Genomic DNA, 13,274 nt, shown 5'->3' with positions numbered 1-13,274 from the left:
AAACAAAAAAAAAATCTAAATCATTAAAACAAAGAACCGTGTCAAGAGGTTTTTAACTTTTAAAATCAGTAACATCCATTACGTGACCTCAACCCATTGGCTATTCTTACAGCAAAGGAAAAAAATTCCATTCTTTTTCTAAATCTTTTTCCTTCTCTCTTTGCATTTTAACCACTGATCGATCTCCCTGCAATCCACTTTCATTCACTGGAAGTTCCTCTCCTTCTTCCACGCCTGTCCACAAACTTGCTCCTCTGTAGTATTTACTTTTCTCCCTTCTCTCTCTGTTTGATTTCAGGCGTTAGGGTTTACCAATTATGAATTTTGAAATCGTTAGAGAAGGGATCTACTACAAGAAAACAGCGATATTCTGACGGACATTCCGACGGAAAATGAAATCCTCGGAATATACCGAGGAATTTCCGAGGAAATTCCGAGGAAACACAAAATTGGGTTTCCTCGGAATTTCCTCGGAATATACCGACGGAATTCCGAGGAAACTACAGTCCGTCGGAATATTCCGAGGAAATTCCGAGGAAAACTGTGTTCCTCGGAAAAAACCGATGAATTCCGAGGAAATATTATAGCCGTTGGAGAGCCGTTGGGGGATTTTACAAAATTCCGAGGAAATTCCGACGAACTAGTTTTGTCCGTCGGAATTCCGTCGGAATTTCCTCGGTATGTCGGCAGGATTTAAACTATAAATACAAGCACTCCTCTTCCTCTTCATTCACTTCATATCTTCATCCTCCCTCTTACTCTATTTACACACGAATTTGATTCATAAAAAATATGTCTTCTTCAAATTATTTTCGTTCTTGGATCGATCGACCTCATTTGGATCCGAACACGAGATTGCTTACGGAAGAATACCAACGAGGTATAACCGAATTCATGGGGTTAGTTCACCGACAACCGGAAGCAAAAACAGGTATGTTAAGATGTCCTTGCTCTAATTGTAAAAATAGAAAGGTTATTAAAGAGTGGGATGTTTGGACTCATCTATATTTGAGTGGGTTTACACGAAGTTACAAAATTTGGTATCATCATGGGGAAACTGATTATGAACATGGTAGTACTAGTGAACCTCAGCCAGCGGTTAGATTAGAAGAACCAATTAGAACGGATGTAGATTATGGTGTAGGTACTGAGCAGATGGTAAATGATCATTTTAGAGGGGAAGATTTACCCAATGCAGAAGCTAGGAGATTTTATGATATGTTGGATGCTGGAAAGCAACCATTGTACGAAGGTTGCAGAGATGGTCATTCAGCTTTATCATCTGCTACAAGATTGATGGGCATTAAAACAGATTATAATTTGGCTGAAGACTGTGTGGATGCGATTGCTGATTTTGTAAAAGGTATTCTACCCGAGGATAATGTAGCTCCTGGTTCATACTACGAGGTTCAGAAACTCGTAGCTGGTCTTGGTTTATCGTATCAGGTAATAGATGTATGCAGCGACAACTGCATGATTTATTGGAGGGCGGATGAACAGCGGGTTACATGCAAATTTTGTGGAAAGCCTCGTTATAAAGATACGAGTGGAAGAGTTCCAGTGCCATATAAAAGGATGTGGTATTTACCTTTGACGGAAAGGTTGCAGAGGTTGTATCTGTCTGAACGCACAGCGCAACCAATGAGATGGCATGCGGAGCACTCAACAGATGGTGAGATCAGACATCCTTCAGATGCAAAAGCGTGGAAGCATTTCCAATCAAAGTATCCCGACTTTGCGTATGAGAGAAGAAATGTCTACCTTGGATTATGTACTGATGGTTTCAGTCCGTTTGGCAAGAGTGGAAGACAGTATTCTCTATGGCCCGTCATTCTTACACCATACAACCTCCCCCCAAACTTGTGCTTGCGACGAGAGTTTTTGTTTCTCTCGATTCTCGTTCCCGGACCAGAGCATCCTAAGAGATCACTTGATGTGTTTCTTCAGCCACTAATATATGAGTTGCAACAACTATGGGCTCAAGGTGCTGAAACATACGATGTTTCGTGTAAAGAAAACTTTCAAATGCGGGCAGTACTAATGTGGACAATAAGTGATTTTCCAGCATATGGTATGTTGTCTGGATGGACAACGCATGGAAGGCTATCATGTCCATATTGTCAAGATAACACTGATGCTTTCCAACTAAAGCACGGAAGGAAAACGTGTTGGTTTGACTGTCACAGGAGATTCCTACCACCTGATCATCCATATCGTAGGAGTAGGAATTTGTTTACGAAGAACAAGAGGGTGTTTGACAGTCCACCTCCGGAAATTTGTGGGAAAGATTTGAAGATACAACTAAGAGATTTTGGTGCAGAAAGGACGCCAGAAGTCGGTGGACATGAGCGTTTTCCGGTAGATGCTGTTGGAGAACTACATAACTGGCACAAAAAAAGTATTTTCTGGGATCTGCCATACTGGGAGGATCATCTGCTAAGGCATAATTTAGATGTCATGCATATTGAGAAGAACTTTTTTGACAATCTCATGAACACGATCCTTAATGTTCAAGGTAAAACAAAGGATAATTTGAAGTCAAGACTGGATTTAGTCGATATATGTGCTCGTTCAGAACTTCATGTTGATGAGAATGGTAGGGCTCCTTTTCCCATATACCGACTTGATGCAGCGGGAAAAGATGCGTTCTTTGATTGGATTTCAAACGATGTGGAATTTCCAGACGGTTACGCATCAAATTTGCGTAACTGTATCGACAGAAAGGAAGGAAAGTTTACTGGCTTGAAAAGCCACGATTGCCATGTAATGATGCAGCGCCTCCTTCCGTTCGCCTTCAAGGAACTATTACCACGAAATGTTCATGAAGCAATTGCAGGGATAAGTGGTTTCTTCCGCGATTTATGCACGAGATCAGTGACTCTTGAAGGTATTGAAAATTTGAAGACTAACATAGCCGTGATTCAGTGCAACCTTGAGAAGATATTTCCTCCCTCATTTTTTGATGTTATGGAGCATCTTGTTATTCACCTGGCAAGAGAATTGGAACTTGGTGGTCCTGTGCAGTATAGATGGATGTATCTGTATGAGCGGTATATGTTCCATTTGAAGAAGATGGTGAAAAATTTAAGTAGGGTGGAAGGTTCTATAGTCGCACAGATGATCAATGAAGAAACTTCAAACTTTGCCGAGTACTACTTTCCAGCAGAAGTTCAGACCAAAAACAGAAGACCTGCTCGGCATGATGATAGAGGCGAACGGGCAACATATCATGTTACGGTTCCAGACATTTTCACAGACGTTGGACGACTTAGCGGAAAACCAAAGGACCGTCGACTTACTGAGCAGGAGCGCAGTCATTTGCAAACATATTTGCTCACCAACTGCGAAGACGTTCTTCAATATGAGAGGTAAATAAATGAGCTTACAAATTTTTATTTTAACAAGTTGAAATTTAAATCTTAATTAATTACATTATTGTCATCATATACAGGATTTTCATGGCAGAAAAGCGGTTCGAGTATAGATACGCCACAGAGGACGAACTAGAAGAAATGAAGCAGAGAGAATTTACTGGATGGATGTTTACTTATGTGAGTGCTTTAAACAAATTAAAATATATTTTATCACATATTTATACTAATTCACATTTATTGATATAATATATATATATGTGCTATTAATAGGTGTCTGCTGGTTTGGCCAGAGGTGAAACATTTGACGATTGGATACGTGAGATGGTCGTTGGACCAAACTTTGTTGTGAAGTCATATCCGAGATTTTGTACTCGAGGATATGCATTCACAACTCAGAAGAGGAGACGTTCGAGTACGACTTATGATGCTGGCGTTTGTTCTGCATCAGGAGATGATGTATACTACGGACACATACATGAGATTTTGGAAATCAAGTATTTGGGCATGGTTGGATTGCGCTGTACTGTTTTCTATTGTGATTGGCACGACAACACCCCAGATCGAGGTGTGAGAACAGATGCATTTGGTGTTACATCAGTAAATTCGAGGCGAAAGCTGCAATATTATGATCCTTTCATTCTTGCTTCCCAGGCCGATCAGGTAATTAAATGTTAATTATTCAGAATGATTCATCATCATGTGTATTAATTTATAATTTTTCTAAATGTTACAGGTTTGTTATATCAAGTACCCCCGGGTAAGGAACAGAGATGATCCATGGGTTACTGTTACAAGACTCAACCCGAGAGGCCGAGTTCAGGGAAGTTCTGAGCTGGAAGACCCACTACAACCAAGCACATCCGGCAACTGTAGTGCAGCAGAAGATTTAGCTGGAGTTGGCCTTGTAGTCGATTTAACCGACTTTGGAGAGGAAGCCGTCGTTCACGTAGAGGATGAACCAGTGATTGGAGAGTTTCACCAAGATCCAGATTCAGATTCATCTGGTGATGATGACTCGGAAACAGACTACCATTGAACTTTTTTTTTTTTTTTTTAAGAAATACCGAGGAAATTCCGAGGAACACTTGATATAACCTCTTTCCTCGGATAATAGTTATTTGGTTTATCTAGCAAGGCAAAGCTGAATACGAATTAAAAGCTACACAAAACACAACCAAATAAAACAAAGAAACCATGTAAAAGAAATACGAACTCATAATTAAGAAACCTAAAAAAAAACTCAGTTCAAAATTAACAGAAAATAAGACCATAAAACGTTAGAATAGAAAAGAAAATAAAATAGCCGGTGATAGCTCCTACTCCTCGTCTCCTGCTCCAGATGTTCCTGCATCGTTGGGTCTCTTGGACCTCTTTCTTACCCTGTGTGTACCACTCGAACCCGAACCAGAGCTGGATGGAGAGTTGTCCCGATGAACTACATCATCCTTTTGGCAACGACACGGCCTGATACGTGAAATGGCAGCCCAGATCTTGTGTAGCATGTCGTTGTTTGTCTTTATGCTCTGATCTCTCCAATGTTGTTGCTGGCGCGAAGTGGCGTTCGGTGGAAGCTCTTGCAGCTTGTACTGGCTGGAGTCTGATGGGAGTAGCTGATGGGGTTGTGAATCATCTGGAATGGCTTGTGCAGCCTCATCTTGTCCTTCTTCATCAACCACGCCCTTGCCTTTGGTCTGATATTTTGGCGTGAAGAAGGATGGCTTGTCTACTAGTGCGGTAGCAGGGGGTAGGAACTCAACTGCAGCCTCTGAAAGTAGAGCAGTCAGGCCGATCTGAGGCAGGTGGCAGTAGAGTGTTTTCTTCGCTCGGTCCTGGAATACGTAGACGTAAGGACCATCCCGATCGATCCTCGAGTGGGGACCAGCTATGAACTCCTTACTTACTAGAGAAATGACATCCAGGTAGTTCCAAGCAATGTTGTTCGATCTGTCCAGTGCTACCTGCTGGTTCTCGCAGTCTACACCCACATGTCTAAGGATCCGAGTAATCACTGCACCAAATCCACATGCATTGCTCTTGGATTTGGTTACTTTCCCCTTGTATCCTGCTAAGTTTGCGGCCAGCACCGCTCCCATGTTGAAGGCAGTAGCAGGTGGGAATGTAGAGTTTCCAAATGCCGGTAGCAAATGCCTCACACCTTGGTACAGGAGGCACAACTCCCATTGCGTGACTGATGCGGCTGTGGTTGTCCCGTATAGCAATGAGCCAATGAGGCGTGTCGCATATCTCAGTACTGGGCTCCGGATAAGTGACTCCTTTGCCTGAGAAGATCTATAAACCCCTGTGCCAATCGTTTCCCAGAAGTTCAACAGCTCTGAAGTCCAATAAAGACCATATGTCCTCTCCCCCGCACTCAATCCAAATAGTCCGCAGAGGTCTGTGAAAGATACCTCATAGTATACTTTCTGCACTACGAATGCCAGAAAACCTTCCTGATGGCTATCATCGGGACGGGTGACGTATGCGGATGCTATGAACTGGCGTACCAACTCCGGATAAGTGGGTTCCTTGAGGTTGCATAGTTGGCCTAGACCCATGTTCTGGAACAGTCCTTCAATGTCTGCTTTGATTCCCAATATTGTCATCGTCTCAGGACATGCTAGTTGTGTAGCCGGAACGGCTACCTTCTTCATGTTGTTGTAGTGGGTGGTATCAGACTTATCCCACTTCTTTGGCCTTTGCTTCTCCAGCTGTGACGAACCCTCTTCTTGTGTGTTTTCTTTGCTGATGTTTTCGTGCGCTTCATTCTCTACAAAATAGAATCATTGCTCTCAACATGGTTATAATCAATTAAGAACTCAAAGCAACATGAAAATGAAAAGCGAAATCGAGTTGTGATAAAAAAAAAACGAAATTGAAAAAAATTCTCTATCCCTAAATCATCTCAAATCATGTTCCAAACTCGTTGATCACAGACAATTGTGTTCTATTCCATGTTTAAACATCTGTTTCATGCATATTTGATCAAGGAATCAACACGGAAATAAGAAATTCACAAAACCCAAAAAATTGCTCAAGAACACGATTTCAGAATGTGGAGATTCGCGGAGTATACCTGTCTTAGGGTGAAGACGAGTGTAGGAATCAGGTAGAGCTCGAAAAATCAAGTGGAATAGAGCCCAAAATTGTTCAAATCGGATGATTATAGAGAGAGAAAGGGGGGGGGGCGAATTATAGGGGAAATCGGAGGGGATGAGAGTTCTAAGGTTTAGATCCAAAAAAGGTCGGGTTTTGCCTTATAATTCTGTTTTCCGAACACGCATCGATCGATGCGTTTTTTTTCTATAACGCATCGATCGATCACATTCTTACGGCCCGGGCCATCTTGGTAATCGATCGATGCGTTTTTGTTCTATAACGCATCGATCGATGTGTTTTTAAAAAACATACAAGATTTTCCGAGGAAATTCCGAGGAACAATTCAGATTGTCGATCGATCGATGGGATACTCTCATCGATCGATCACAATCTTACGGCCCGGTCCATCCTAGTAATCGATCGATGCGTTTTTGTTCTATAACGCATCGATCGATGCATTTTTAAAAAAACATACAAGATTTTCCGAGGAAATTCCGAGGAACAATTCAGATTGTCGATAGATCGATGGGATACTCTCATCGATCGATCACAATCTTACGGCCCGGTCCATCCTAGTAATCGATCGATGCGTTTTTGTTCTATAACGCATCGATCGATGCATTTTTAAAAAAAACATTTTTACATACAGATTTTCCGAGGAAATCGATGGATATCTCATCGATTGTCGATAGATCGATGGGATACTCTCATCGATCGATCACAATCTTACGGCCCGGGCCATCTTAGTAATCGATCGATTTGTTTTTGTTCAAAAACGCATCGATCGATGCGTTTTTTTAAAAAAAATTACGTTTTGAAACCCCAAACACTAGTTCGTCGGAATTTCCTCGGAATATTCCGAGGAAATTTCGAGGAAGAAGAGGGTTTTTCCTCGGAGTTCCCTCGGAATAATCCGAGGAAATTCCGAGGAAATAGGGTTTTTAAACCGAAAACAACGTTTTGCCGTTTGAATAACACCTATATAACCCTTATTAAGTGTCTTACGTTCATTATGAAGTCAAAAATTTGTTCCTTACCGTATAATTAACACTTTTCCGATTGTATGAACGAAATCTCGCAACATAAGAGAAACACTTATACCTTTTAATGAACGGTAAAGGGAATACTTTCAATTAGTTTTGAAATTTGTTATTTCATGGTTTATGCTCATGTATACAAAGAATCCTCAATGGTATGCATTACAATTGTATAAGAAATGAAATACGGCAAAAAAAATTGATGTTTTGAAACCCCAAACACTAGTTCCTCGGTATTTCCTCGGAATATTCCGAGGAAATTCCGACGGATATTTTACTATCTGTCGGAATTTCCTCGGAATATTTTCATTTTACCGGGCAAATATTTCGCGAAAATTGAAATTAGAATTCCGACGGAATTCCGACGGATAATGTCCGTCGGACCCTAGGTTTTATAACCACGAGCCCCTTCTTCTTCCCCATTTCTCTCTTCTTCCTCTGCGCGACTCCTCTCTTTCTCTCCGGCGATTTCCCCCTGAAATCCGACGATATCTCCGGCGATCTCCCTCTTCTCTTACACAAATCATGTAAGGACCCTATCCCACTCTCTTAGGTTCTATTTGTTAGGTTTTTGTGTAGTTTTGATAGATTTTTGTTAGGGTGATTGGTTAGGATTGTGATTTGGTTGTATAATAGGTTTAGAATTGTGATTTGGTTGAATAATTTGTTTTGTTGAATTGATTTAGAATTTTTTTATAATTTTTTTATTTTTTGTATTTATAAAATCGATTTTTGTATATAAAATCGATTTTGTATTTTACAAAACGATTTTTCTATATAAATTCGATTTTTTGGATTTTACAAAAAAAATTACTATATAAATTCGATTTTTTGGATTTTACAAAACATTTTAATATCTATAAAACTTTTTTGTGATTAAATACTATTATTTGGGATTTAAAAATATTTTTCATATATATATATTATTAAAACTATTTTTTTGTAATTATTAAAAAAAATTTATTTATTAAAACTATTTTTTGTTTATTAGAACTATTTTTATATATTTATTAAAAAAAATTAATATATATAAATCTTTTTCTGTGATTAAATTATTTGGGATTTTTTTTAATAAAAAAAATTAATTTATATATTTCTGTATTTATTAAATATATTTTTTTAATTTACAGGTCTCATGATGATCAGACCCGGCCTCGACAGCGTCGTGGTCGTGGTGGTACGGGGAGCCAGTCTCGGGATTCCAGCCATTTTCAGGATTCCCCTTCGCCCCACAGCTCCAACCATACATCTCCCTCTGCTGCACCCGCTCATGCTCCTCTCGCTCCCGCTGCTGCATCCGCTCCTGTTCCTCCGGGTCCTCCGGGAGTGATGAGGGTTGCGGAGTTGGTTCAACAGCCCGGTCGTGACCATCTTCCGTATCTCACTCCGTATCCACATGGACGGGGTCAAACATGGTAATTAAACATTTTTTTTTCTTTAAATTTGGATTCATTATTAACCGTTTGTTCTTTTAATAAGGTTCAACCGATCCGGGAACGGGATCAGCGCATGGATCAACCGTATGATGTACTCGGCCCTCGACAGTGGACATCCGACTTTCACTCACTTCCCAACCGACAAGCAGGTTCTGTGGTTTCGTCAGTTTGCGGTAAGTATTCTAATTTTTTACTTATATTTTTAATCTTTAATATAAATTTTCTACTAATTGTGTTTTTTTTCAGCAAGAGTTCAACTGGAATTCCGATGAGACGCTCTTTATCTATCACCACTTCGTCCATAAAGTAATGGACAACTATGGGAAGCAGATCCACGAGTGGAAGAAGAAGTGGGAAATCAATAAGGTTCGATTTAATTTATTAAACAATTTTTTAATTTATTAAACTATTTTTTAATTTATTAAACTTTTTTTTTTTTTTAATTAAAAGGTCCCAAAGTCGATGAACGACACGGTCTGGAAGGAGTTGTGTGCGCATTGGGATAAGGAGGAGACGAAAGAAACTTCTTCCACCAACTCCACCAACCGCAGGAGCGACCGTAAAGGGAAGGGCATCTACAAGCATAACTTGGGTGCTCAATCTATTGCCACTCTCGGAGATCGCATGGTAAGTTCAACCGCTTTTTCTTCAATTATTTGAGTTTCAGAATTTAAATTTATTGTGCATTTCTTCTAATTTCTAATGTTTCTTTAATTTTATGTTTTTTTTCAAGGCGGAAGAAAATGATGGCGAGCCGGTCGATGATCTCGCCCTAATGAGGAGGGCGTATACCAACAAGAAGACCGGCCAGATTGATGACGGTCTTGTGAGGGACGTGGTCGACCTGGTCCAAACTCAGGTGGTAGACGAAGTGTCTCAGCTTCAAACCGAGGATGACGCTTCGACGGCTTCGACCAACTTGTCCCGGTTTCGAATCAACGAAATCGTTGAATCCGTAAGTTCTTTTTTTTTAAAGTTCAATTCATTTATTTCTTGGTTTAAATTTCTAAATTTGGCTTTTTTCTATTCAGTCGGTTCCAAAGAAGAAGGGACGTTTGTTCGGTTTGGGTCGTCGCACCCGGTCGGTTCCTCCTTCTTCTGCACCACCGCCCTTTGTTGATCCAGAAGTACTTACGGCTCAGTTGAAGGACAAAGATGATCGAATATCTTTGTTGGAGACCCAGATGGCGGCTCAACAGGCGGGCTATGAGGCACAGAGGAGGCTGAACCAGCAAATGATGGAGATGATGCAGAGGATGTACCCGAACGAGGTGTTCCCGGACGTGCCAGACCCGTAGTTTTTTTTTTCCCCAATCTCGGAATGTTTTATTTTTATTTGTGAAACTTTGAATATTAATTAATATGATTTCAATTTTACTTTTAATTTCATATTTTCGAATTTAAATTTCAGAAATTTTATTTTTTCAAAAAAATTAATATTTTTTACATTCCGAGGAAATTAATTATATTTTTCACTAGATCGATCGATGCGTTTTTGAACAAAAACGCATCGATCGATCCGTTTTTTTTAAAAAAATATAGCGAGGGACATTTCCCTCGGAATTTTCCGAGGGACAACTCCCTCGGAAAATTCCGAGGAACGGATCCCTCGGAATATACCGAGGGAACAGTTCCTCGGAATAAACCGAGGAAAAAGTCCGTCGGTATACTCCTATCGATCGATGTATATATGTCCAAACACGCATCGATCGATGAACTTCCGAGGAATTATCCCGACGAAGTTCTACCTCGGTATATTCCGAGGACTTTTCCGACAAACAAGGGATCCTCGGAATTTCCTCGGAAATTTATTTCCTCGGAATTCCGTCGGAAAATTCCGAGGGATTTCAGAGGAAAAAAGAAATTCCGAGGAATTATTTCCGACGACGTGTTTCGTCGGAATTTCGTCGGAATAACGATATTCCGACGAAATTCCGACGATTTTTTTCCTCAGAATCCTTGATGTTTTCTTGTAGTGGATACGTCAATCTATTGCACATAAAGGGATTATTAGGGTTGGTTAATTTCATGGTTCTTCGCAACCAAAGAAGCTAAACTTTCTTCAAAGTCACTACCTTTCTCCTAAGCTTCTTCCCCACCAGAGGAAACTGTCTCCATGGTCGATTTCCACGAGAAAGATTGGTCCTTTCTCAAATCCATGGAAACCGAACAGACCCAGAAGGTCAAAGAGATCGTAAAAGCTGGAGAAGTAACAGAGTCTTCGAGGGTTTTGGTCTCGTTTAGCTCAGAAGCATTCGTTGATCGTCTGGTGGAATCTTCGCCTTCCCAGCTCTTGCTTATAGTCCACGACTCCCTTTTCATGTTAGCCTGCGTCAAAGAGAAATACGACAAAGTCAAATGCTGGCAAGTATAGCTGATCTATGTTCCAGAGATATGGTCTTCTTTAGATGTCGTGTTTCTCTATTTTCTTCCAGCTTTGCCTTTTGGTCTGGACGAGGTGTTCAAGACACTGTCTCAACGTTGTTCCTCAGGTAACAATGTTCTGAACCATGTCTTTGTTGGCTCTTGGTTGGTTTCTAACACAGTTTGGTTTAATGGTTTTGTGACAGGTGCACGAGTTGTAATCAGTCACCCGCAAGGTAGAGAAGGGTTAAAGCAGCAAAGGAAGGAGTTTTCAGATTTGGTTGTCTCTGACTTACCTGTTGTCTTTGTAATCAAACACACGATTCATTTTGAGTAAATCAGAACCTTTTGAAAAGATAAATAATATGTAAAGAAAACTCTTGTGGAGAGATCTTTACATGAAATGAAATAAACTGTGTTCTGGATTACAATCCTCCATAACGCCAAACAAATCCAAAAGTAAACTGTGTATAAAACCTTGTCCAGTAAACTCTATAAAAAGCTTTTTAGAAGATAGTAAACCTCAAGCTGTTGCTTTCCGCAAACAAGCTGTACTCTTCACCTACTGTGCTCTCTTTCTTCTTCTTCATAGTGTTGTCACCAAACGCTTGATCTCCTGAGAGCTGCAGGGAGAAGTCTCCCAAAACCCCAATGGAATCAGCAGGAATCGAGTTACTTCCTGCAACTGGCCCACTAAAGTGGAACAAGGAGAAGTCTTCGCCACAATCAGTTTCCCCAAAACCCCAATGGAATCAGCAGGAATGGCTCGATCTCGTTTACGATTTGTATTTGTATTTTTAATATGCTTTTATGTCATTTTTATTTGAATTTTTATGTATGCTTTTCTTTCATGTTATGAAATCCAATAATTCAACTTACTTGAAATTTTTTTAAGAACTTCGCCAAGTTCTTCCATTGGACGATAAAAAAATTAATTATACTAACAAAGGTTCTAAACTTTTCAAATCATAAAATTAATTACTAATTTATAATCCCAAAATCTGAAGCTTCTCAACTTTTTATATAAAAAAAGTTAATGACAAACTACTAAATTACTTATAACCCCAAAATCTGAAGAACAGCCCTCACTAATGATCAATTCATGTCATAGGCCATCATGGCATAGTAACCGGAAGATACGACAGCATCCTCTTTGTATTATCCCACGACTAAATCGTGATCACAGTCTATTATATTTAATAAAAAAATAGAAGAATAATAATAAAGGGTGCCAAAATGCATAAACCAACCCAAACCAAATCATATCATATCTAAGTGGTTCTAAGCTCATATGGATATGAATTAATCCAACCCATTTGACAAATGAATTGGATCAATCGATAACTCATTTTAAGTTTCAAATTGGATCATTCCATAACCCTTTTAAGTTAAAGAGTTCATTGTTTTAATGGTTAACTCATAAATAATAATATTATAGTTTAAATAATTACTAAGTAAAATAATTATTTTTGGAGATGAAAAATATTGCTTAAACTATTATTTTGATGGAAACATGATTTGGTGGAAGCCTCCTTGGACTAAGTGGTTTGATCCAAAAGGGCTTCCACGATTAATCAATTTGGTCCAGTGTAACACCACTGGATCAAACTGCTTTGGTCCACTTGATCAACGAGATTTTACGATTTTGATGGAAACACGATTTTTCAGTTTTGGCGGCAAGATACACGATTTTACGGTTTTAGTGGGAAAACATAATTTTAAGGTTTTGACGAGAAAATTAGATTTTACTATTTTGCGGTTTTGGCGGGAAACACAATTTTGTAATTTTGTTTTGTTGAGAAACACACAATTTTGTGATTTTGGCGGAAAGTGATTTCATTAGGAAAACACGACATTGCGGCTATTCTTCTCTTTTGGTTTGGTCAATTTTTTTTTTTTTTTTTTTTTTTTGAGTTTATGTTACTAATAGATGTTTATTGGTTTGGTTATGGATAACTCATTATCCA

General features: G+C 39.4%; 1 pseudogene; it reads left to right on the top strand.

The window, feature by feature from the left end:
- The first annotated feature begins 11,029 nt into the window (after nucleotides 1-11,029).
- On the top strand, nucleotides 11,030-11,735 carry LOC125596279 (annotated as a pseudogene).
- Nucleotides 11,736-13,274: the final 1,539 nt, after the last annotated feature.

The sequence above is a fragment of the Brassica napus genome, unplaced genomic scaffold (assembly GCF_020379485.1).
Source record: "Brassica napus cultivar Da-Ae unplaced genomic scaffold, Da-Ae ScsIHWf_1169;HRSCAF=1668, whole genome shotgun sequence".
In the NCBI taxonomy this organism is placed as follows: domain Eukaryota; kingdom Viridiplantae; phylum Streptophyta; class Magnoliopsida; order Brassicales; family Brassicaceae; genus Brassica; species Brassica napus.
This window is presented reverse-complemented; position numbering and strand designations above follow the sequence as displayed.